This window comes from Coregonus clupeaformis, chromosome 34 (assembly GCF_020615455.1).
Source record: "Coregonus clupeaformis isolate EN_2021a chromosome 34, ASM2061545v1, whole genome shotgun sequence".
NCBI classification, from domain to species: domain Eukaryota; kingdom Metazoa; phylum Chordata; class Actinopteri; order Salmoniformes; family Salmonidae; genus Coregonus; species Coregonus clupeaformis.
In genome coordinates, this window is record NC_059225.1 from 33,857,905 (window position 1) to 33,867,768 (window position 9,864).

General features: G+C 40.7%; 1 pseudogene; it reads left to right on the top strand.

Moving 5' to 3' along the window:
* The first annotated feature begins 469 nt into the window (after positions 1-469).
* Positions 470-8,957, top strand: LOC121549404 (annotated as a pseudogene).
* The last annotated feature ends 907 nt before the right edge of the window (positions 8,958-9,864 follow it).

A 9,864-nucleotide genomic window follows, 5' to 3' on the forward strand; every position in this document is an offset into this window, starting at 1 on the left:
TTCACATGCAACTAAAGTAGGGAAGTAAGACATGGGGGAAATAAATTGGCTCAGCTGCAGGATCAGTCCCGTTCCCTTGGCTTGGGTTCCTGCTTACATGGGTCATTCTACAGAAGTGGTGCAAATTGCAGTCCCACCCATAAAAATATATATATTTAAACTCCAAACTAAATAAATGTATTTACATCATGATATGTTCTAATTCAATCCAAGGCAATAACAAACATATTGCTAAATTAATATAGTACAATGTAATTGTTTATACACCTAGTTGTATTGAGAGATGGCTTTCCCGAACACTGACTCCTGAACTTCATGTTTGAAAATAAAGCAATTCATGATTTTAAAAATGTTTTTAACACTATTATTTCTATATAACATCTTAAGTTGTTCTATTATTACATAGAATGATACTGATCTAATTAGTAGTTTTGTTTATTTTTAAACATCATTTAAAAAAAAGCTGTCCCACATTTTTATGTCACCCCAACAAATATCACCAGGTGATGGGATCACAATCCTCTCCAGCATGACCACATGGTGAGTTGTCTGTCTCCAAACATTGTGGAGAACATGAGTGAGCAAGTTGGTAAATCTTCATGTATTTTTAAGAAGTGTCACTACCAAACATATAATATTGAAATAAATAAGTCAAGTATGGTTTTGGGATTCAAATATGTTTGCTGGGATGTACATCTGTCCAATTGAAAGCTACCAATCCATATGCTAGCTATGGTGATTTATTAAAGTAAAAAATAAGTGTAAATTGTCCAAATGGAAACAATTGACACCATAGATATATAGGTGTCTCATCTTTGTATCTGTGCCATTATGGTGTGTGTGGCAGCACCTTTGAGGCTATCTCCATTTTAAGGTTGCATGTGCCATGCTCTACCAGCTATAGAGGACCACCATGTGGGTAGTTACAGAGGGTCAAAGATCAAACCCCAAGACATGCTAACCTCCCCTGTTATTGGTCATGGTTAGCATGTCTTGAGGGTATGATCTTTGAATTTGACCCTCTGTAACGTTCTCACTCATAATTATTCACAATTCATTCAGGAATATCCGTAATCACGGTAGCATCCACATTAATGAAGTGTTTAGAAACATGTTCTATTCTTATTTATAATAAAGGTGACTCCAAAGTAACACAATTCATATTGATCAGATCACGAAACTCACGTTAGTGCAAGATGTAAACCAGGCTCTAGACAAGCTTGATTTGCCAATGGGGTTTCACTCCAACTACAAAGTAGAGGGAAAGAATTAGAACTCATGGTGTGTCATGCTGTTCATTTTGGGATAGGGGAATGTGTGATACTAAACTTGTTCACATACAGTGCCTTCAGAAAAGATTCATACCCCTTGACTTTTTCCACATTTTGTTGTGTTGTAGCCTGAATTTAAAATTGATTAAATAGAGATTTTTTTTGTCACTGGCCTACACACAATACCCCATAATGTCAAAGTGGAATTATGTTTCTTTTTCTTTTTACAAATGAAGAAAAAATGGAAACCTGAAATGTCTTGAGTCAATAAGTATTCAACCCCTTTGTGATGGCAAGCTTAAATAAGTTCAGCAATAAAAATGTGCTTAACAAGTCACATAATAAGTTGCATTGACTCACTCCGTGTACAATAATAGTGTTTAACATGATTGTTTAATGACTACCTCATCTCTGTACGTCACACATACAGTACAATTAGCTGTAAAATCCCTGTCGAGCAATGAATTTCAAACACAGATTGAACCACAAAGACCAGGGAGGTTTTCAAATGCCTCGGAAAGAAGGGCACCTATTGGTAGATTGGTAAAATTAAAATAAAAAGCAGACATTGAATATCCCTTTGAGCATGGTGAAGTTATTCATAAAAAAACGGAATGGAGCTAAGCACAAGCTAAATCCTAGAGGACACTGGGAGATGAATTCACCTTTCAGCGGGGCAATAACCTAAAACAAATAACCTAAAACACAAGGCCAAATCTACACTGTAGTTGCTTACCAATAAGACAGTGAATGTTCCTGAGTGGCCGAGTTACAGTTTTGACTGAAATCTGCTTGAAAATGTATGGCAAGACCTGAAAATGGTTGTTTAGCAATGATCAACAACCAATTTGACAGAGCTTGAAGAATTTTGAAAAGAATAATGGGCAAATGTTGCACAATCTGGAGGTGAATTAAACAGCTTGGCTGTCGAAACGTTGGTTATAAAATTATTGCATCTGAGCTCCTAGAGTGTGCTGCTCTCCTTTTCTTTGTCAGATATTGTGTGCAAAGCTCTTAGAGACTTACCCAGAAAGACTCACATCTGTAATCGCTGCTAAAGGTGATTCTAACATGTACAGTGCCTTGCAAAAGTATTCATCCCCCTTGGCGTTTTTTCCTATTTTGTTGCATTACAACCTGTAATTAAAATGGATTTTTATTTGGATTTCATACACAATATAGTCCAAATTGGTGAAATGAAATGAAATGAAAAAAAATTCTAAAAAATAAATAACGGAAAAGTGGTGTGTGCATATGTATTCACCCCCTTTGCTATGAAGCCCCTAAATAAGATCTGGTGCAACCAATTACCTTCAGAAGTCACATAATTAGTTAGATTGCACACAGGTGGACCTTATTTAAGTGTCACATGATCTCAGTATATATACACCTGTTCTGAAAGGTCTGCAACACCACTAAGCAAGGGGCACCACCAAGCAAGCGGCACCATGAAGACCAAGGAGCTCTCCAAACAGGTCAGGGACAAAGTTGTGCAGAATTATAGATCAAGGTTGGGTTATAAAAAAATATCAGAAACTTTGAACATCCCATGGAGCACCATTAAATCCATTATTAAAAAATTGAAAGAATATGGCACCACAACAAACCTGCCAAGAGAGGGCCGCCCACCAAAACTCACGGACCAGGCAAGGAGGGCATTAATCAGAGAGGCAACAAAGAGACCAAAGATAACCCTGAAGGAGCTGCAAAGCTCCACAGCAGAGATTGGAGTATCTGTCCATAGGACCACTTTAAGCCGTATACTCCACAGAGCTGGGCTTTACGGAAGAATGGCCAGAAAAAAGCCATTGCTTAAAGAGAAAAATAAGCAAACACGTTTGGTGTCCGCCAAAAGGCATGTGGGAGACTCCCCAAACATATGGAAGAAGGTACTCTGGTCAGCCCATGTGGTCTTCAGATACGTCCAGCCCCACCCCTCACCGCCTGTGCATGCAGGACGACTGCAACCTGGTGATGTACACAGAGAAGGACGCCGCCATCTAGCACACCAACACCAGCTGCAAGATGTGCCGGATCCACCTTAAAGACAATGGCACCCTTGGGCTGCAGAAGGACGGGGTTGACATCTGGAGCTCCAAAGACTCCAACGGCATTAAATGAAAGAATGTCACAAAGACTGAAGCTTTATTTTTTTGTGGGCTACGTTACTACAGTAGACCTACATACAATATGTCTCTGAATGTCTGAATTGGGCAATCATAACATTTTATGTAAAAATGTGTATACTGTGTTGTGAACCAATAAAACAATCAGTCTCTTTTAATTGTGTTAATTTTGGATTGTCATTAAAAGTGATGCAGCAGTGAGTTTTTGTATAATTTCAGCCAGTAGTTTTGAAAGGGCCGCTCACGAGCCAAAATGGGTCCCTGAAAATTGCACAACGTATGGTTGCAAAGCTACTGGAAATGTATTCTGTAATTTTGGTAATTAACAGGTAATCTATGGTAACTTTGAGTGTCCATATTGTCCATGAGTTTCTAGTGAATAGACCATATGGTTCAAGAGAAAATAGGCAACTCTTTCAACTATTTACCTTTTTCTCAACTGCCACCAGTTTGGTGCCAAAACATGTACAACAAAGACATTCATGCTGAAACCCTCATATTAAACACCAATGGAATTCACTAAGGTGATGCTTTATATATATATATATTTTTTTTGTCATAAAATGTTATATTTTAAAATCATATTATTTGATTATTATATATATTTTACGTACGGTAAAGCCACACAGGGGGCCATAGATAATTACAGACGCCTTTGATAATCTTAAGTACCCAAAAAGACCACTAGATGTCATCTTATAAAATAAAATAAAACATTTGAAATCTACTAAAATTCTGGTAGTTTACTGGTAAACTTAAAACGTTTCCAGTAATATACCCTCCCTTTGCAACCCTAGTACAACATCATCGATTTCTTATGATATATATATGTCCTGCCAAAGAAAACTAATAATAATAATCCTGCAATTTGTATGAAATGTAATACCTACATGTTTCAAGCAGACCGCCATAGTCCCTGTGCCCAAGTCTAAATGTCTACCGACCAGTAGCACTCACATCTGTAGCCATGAAGTGCTTTGAAAGGCTGGTCATGGCTCACATCAACATCATCATTCCAGACACCCTGGACCCACTCTAGTTTGCATACCGCCTCAACAGATCCACAGATGACACAATCTCTATTGCACTCCACACTGCCCTTTCCCACCTGGACACCTACGTGAGAATGATGTTCATTGACTACAGCGCAGTGTTCAAGCTCATCTCTAAGCTAAACACCTCCATCTGCAACTGGATCCTGGACTTCCTGATGGGCCGCCACCAGGTGGTAAGGGTAGGCAACATCACCTCCACCACGCTGACCCTTAACACGGGGGCCTCTCAGGAGTGCGTGCTTAGTCCCCTCCTGTACTCCCTGTGCACCCACGACTGCGTGGCCGTGCACGACTCCAACACCATCATTAAGTTTGCCTACAAACGACGGTGGTAGGCCTGATCACCAATGTCGATGAGACAGCCTATAGGGAGGAGGTTAGAGACCTGGCTGTGTGGTGCCAGGACAACAACCTCTCCCTCAGCAAGAAAAAGGAGCTGATCGTGGACTACAGGAAACGGAGGGCCGAGCATGCCCCCATTCACATCGATGGAGATGGAGTGGAGCGGGTCGGGAGCTTCAAGTTCCTCGGTGTCCACATCACTAAGGATCTATCATGGTCCAAACCAACCAATACAATCGTGAAGGGGGCACGACAATGCCTCTTCCCCCTCAGGAGGCAAAAAATATTGGGCATGAGCCCTCAGATCCTCAAAAGGTTCTACAGCTGCACCATTGAGAGCATCTTGACTGGCTGCATCACCGCTTGGTATGGCAACTGCTTGGCATCCTACCGTAAGGCGCTACCGAGGGTAGTACGTACGGCCCAGTACATCACTGGGGCCAAGCTTCCTGCCATCCAGGACCTCTATACCAGGTTGTGTCAGAGGAAAGCCCTAAAAATGATCAAAGACTCCAGCCACTCAAGTCATAGACTGTTCTCTCTGCTACCGCATGGCAAGCGGTACCGGAGTGCCAAGTCTGGGACCAAAAGGCTCCTGAACAGCTTCTACCCCCAAGCCATAAGACTGCTGAACAGTTAATCAAATGGCTACCCGGACTATTTGCATTGACCCCCTTTTTATTTGCACTGACTCTCTTGCACCGACTCTATGCACACTTACTGGACTCTACCCACACACTCACACATACTACACTGACCCTCCAACACACACACACTACATATGCTCACACACACAAAACACACACGCATATTGACGCCACACACGCACTCACACATAGACACACTTTCACTATTCACTATTTACATATGCTGCTGCTACTATTTACATATGCTGCTGCTACTACCTACATGTACATATTACCTCAATTACCTCAACTACCTCGTACCCCTGCACATTGACTTGGTACCAGTACTCCTTGTATATAGCCTCGTTATTGTTATTTTATTGTGTTACTATTTCCTTTTTGTTTTTTTGCTAATCTTTCTTACTTTTTAACTCTGCATTATTGGGAAAGGGATCGTAAGTAAGCATTTCACGGTAAAGTATTGTCGTGGAAAGAACACCTGAAGTCAATATTAAATTTATAATTATTTATTATCAGCAAGCTGGAGAGGTTCCAACAAACTCAATGCACCAAGTAGTACACCTCTGTCCCTCAATCGCGGATGATGTGTCTCCTCCTGAGCAGTTCGCAGTAAGGGTCTGGGCGGGTCCTCGTCATCGTTTGGTCAGACGGGAATTTCCCTCATGCCTTAATGCGCCACTGGTTTTCCGTCGCAGACCCCCATTGGAACGCTCCGCAGACAGAATTAACCATCCTGTTCGTTGACGCCAAATTGTAGTGGAAATTAAACACGGGGACACTCAAAGTCAATTTTAAATGAATCTCTCTTTGTCAGCAAGCTGGAGAGGTCACAGTCAAACTTAGATGCATAAAGTATCGGTCTGAAGTGAGCTCTGTCGGGGCAGTCCCGTTAGTTCACTTATATACTGCTTACACAGACAAGATATATTTGCATGATTTACATTATTCATTATTTATAATTAATTCATCGTTAACTTTTGGTTCATGCATGTGACCGACCAATACCTCACGAGGCTTCCTCTCCAAGCTGAGACCTTGAAACTGAGATATCCCTTTCTGTTCTCAAAACAATGTTCTGGGCATACTGCCAAGTTGCTTATTATACTGATAGTGAGGATTCCTTCCAGGCACGATCAATCAGTCACTTGCATGAACCCAGTCTAGTTGGTTATTAGAAAAGCACAAACATAAAATGTTCCTTGACAGTCTACAACTGTTGTATTTGGCGCATGTGACAAATACAATTTTATTGTATTTTATTTGCTATGTTACGAATTCCAATTTGTACAATATGTTACGAATTTGTAAGTGCTTGAAGATGCATTATAAAGGATTTGGATAATTTCAGCCAGTAGTTTTGAAAGTAGCGCTTACGTGCCAAAATGGGTCCCAGAAAATTGTGCACAATTGTGTACAACTTCATCCATTTCGTATGATATGTTACGTCATGCAAAAAAAATTAAACATCTCAACAACAAAAAATTTATATCCTGCAATTTGTATGATATGTTACGAATTCTAATTTAATTTATTTAAGATCCCATACAATCTCTTTAAACTAACGTCTTGTTTAAATGATGTTGTAGCTCAGTTGGTAGAGCATGGCGCTTGCAACGCCAGGGTTGTGGGTTCGATTCCCACGGGGGGCCAGTATGAAAATGTATGCACTCACTAACTGTATGTCGCTCTGGATAAGAGTGTCTGCTAAATGACTAAAATGTCAAATGTAATGTTGTCATTGAAAACGCTGTGGGATCGATTTCAAGGCAGGAGTAAATTTACTCTATATTGTGTCACTATGGTAGCATGGTCTATGGAGACATCTCAATTTGTCTTTCTGTGATTTCTCGCATTTTATCTCCTTGCCTCCTTCTCGACCATATTGGAGGAGAAGGTGCGAGGTCAAGGAAAGATTAATTGAGAAAATAGTGGCTACTATTGTGCATTTTTCCAGTCCACCTCTCAGCCAAACAGAAGAAGCAGCAGCCACATTGATCTCTAAATCAATCAGGTCAAGTCATTTCAAATCAGTACTAGGCTGATTAGTTGCCAAGCAATTTACCAACAGACACTGAATCTGGGAGCAATTGACCAATAGGCATAGAGCAGTGCTGAATTACTGCTTGAGTTATTTCATATTAAGCCTAATTAAATAAATCACACTGTACAGTCAGAACAGTTGCACACATTCTTGCCATATTAGACAGTGTACACGTTCAATTCAGTTTCTGAATACACCCCTGTATTGATACCTCCCTTGAATTTTTCCAAATGTCTGGTCATGTGAAATCATTTAACATTTAGGCCTCCTTGTGTTCATTTAGCGATTTGAAGGGTGTTTTTTGAGGACACATTCCAGACTTATTTGATTGGATGTGGAATTTTCAGAAACAGAGTGCCTGTATGGTCTAGATTTTTTCTATATTTATACTTGATAACTGAATCCATTAATCTAAAAACACTTATTCATCACAGCTATGTCGCTGGAAATTGCAGTTACTATTGAAGTATACATGTTAATTGCTAAGATTACTGAGAAGAGTGTCTGGCATGATCCCAATCATCACAGCACCCACATGTCCAGACAAAACTTCTCAAAGGGATTCAGCTTTAATTGTCAAGTCACACTAAAAACACTGTCTGGATGCTATTTGGATAAAATAAGCTGGGTACGAATTTTTGGTGGGGAATGTGTGACATTTCAAATCTAATTCTAAAAGAGAACCTTCTTGTCCTCTCTGTGGTCTTCTCCCCTATTCCCTGACTATAAAACCACCCTATTCCCTGACTATAAAACCACCCTATTCCCTCAGCTCAATGTTGCCTATTGTTCACTTACTAGTTTAATCAAATCAAATTTGATTTGCCACATGCGCCGAATACAACAGGTGTAGACATTACATTGAAATGCTTACTTACAGGCCCTTAACCAACAATGCAGTTAAAAAAAATAAAATAAACACACACGCGTGCGTGCGTGCGTGCGTGTGTGTGTGTGTGGACGTGGGTGTGGGTGTGTGTGTGTGTGTGTGTGGACGTGGGTGTGTGGATGTGGGTGGGTGTGTGTGTGTGTATGGATGTGTTTAACTATTCTTGTGGGGACCAGAAGCCCCCACAAGAATAGTAAACAAACAAACATTTGACCAACTGGGGACATTTTGTTAGTCCCCAGAATTCATTATCAACATTCAGGGGCCAAGCTCTGATCAATATCTCTCTATCTCTCCATCTGTCTCCATAGGAGGATGGTAACTTTGTGACCTACGGCTGGAAGCCCATGTGGAACTCTGACACCGCCAGCCAGCGCGACGCCCACCGCCAGTGCATGCAGGACAACTGCAACTTTGTCATGTACAAGCGGGACGAGAAGGTCATGTGGCACACCAACACTCATGTGGTTGAGGAACAATGGCAACCTGGTGATCGAGAAGGATGGAGAGGAGGTGTGGAACTCTGCTCAGAACAGGGGATCAAAATGAAGCACTCTGTGGAGGAAAATAAACGTCATCAAATGTATCTGAAGTTCTGGTGTTCTGTTCTTGTGTCCATTATTGCTTTTTTATAATTAAGTCCTTGGATTTAGAGGGTAAATATCATTTTGGGTATGAAAATCAGTATACAACTTACTATCATCTTTTTTAAATAGTTGTGGAATGTATGTAGATTTCCTTAGATTGAATATTGCTGTGAAAGCTTTGAAGAATTGACCAATAGCCACACCAGAGATACAAGTTTTCTCCACCATGAAACACAGTGCCAGTTCCTTCTGGGCTTGAACATAACTTTGAATCCACACCCATAGAGATTCTATAAATCATGAACTATAGGATCTATAGGAACCATTTACCCATTGTTCAGTGCATCTGTTAAATTATATTTGGTCACAATAAAACACACTGTCTTTGGTAGGCCAGTTGAAAGAAGTCTGCGATGCAAAACAGTATCAATTAGTACTGTACCTTAATGTGATCTCACAGAACATTCAACCAACAACCACACAACATTTAATCAATATATACACAAAGATGACACACATGCCACTGACTGAATACCCATGGTGCCTTAGTTCAATTTTTAGAAATGTCAGTCAGCTGTTTGCATCAAGTGACCTGAACTCCTTTGATGCAAACAGCTGACTGACTCCCTTGATGCAAACAGCTGACTGACTCCCTTGATGCAAACAGCTGACTGACTCCCTTGATGCAAACAGCTGACTGACTCCCTTGATGCAAACAGCTGACTGACTCCCTTGATGCAAACAGCTGACTGACTCCCTTGATGCAAACAGCTGACTGACTCCCCTTCATGCAAACAGCTGACTGACTCCCCTTGATGCAAACAGCTGACTGACTCCCTTGATGCAAACAGCTGACTGACTCCCTTGATGCAAACAGCTGACTGACTCCCTTGATGCAAACAGCTG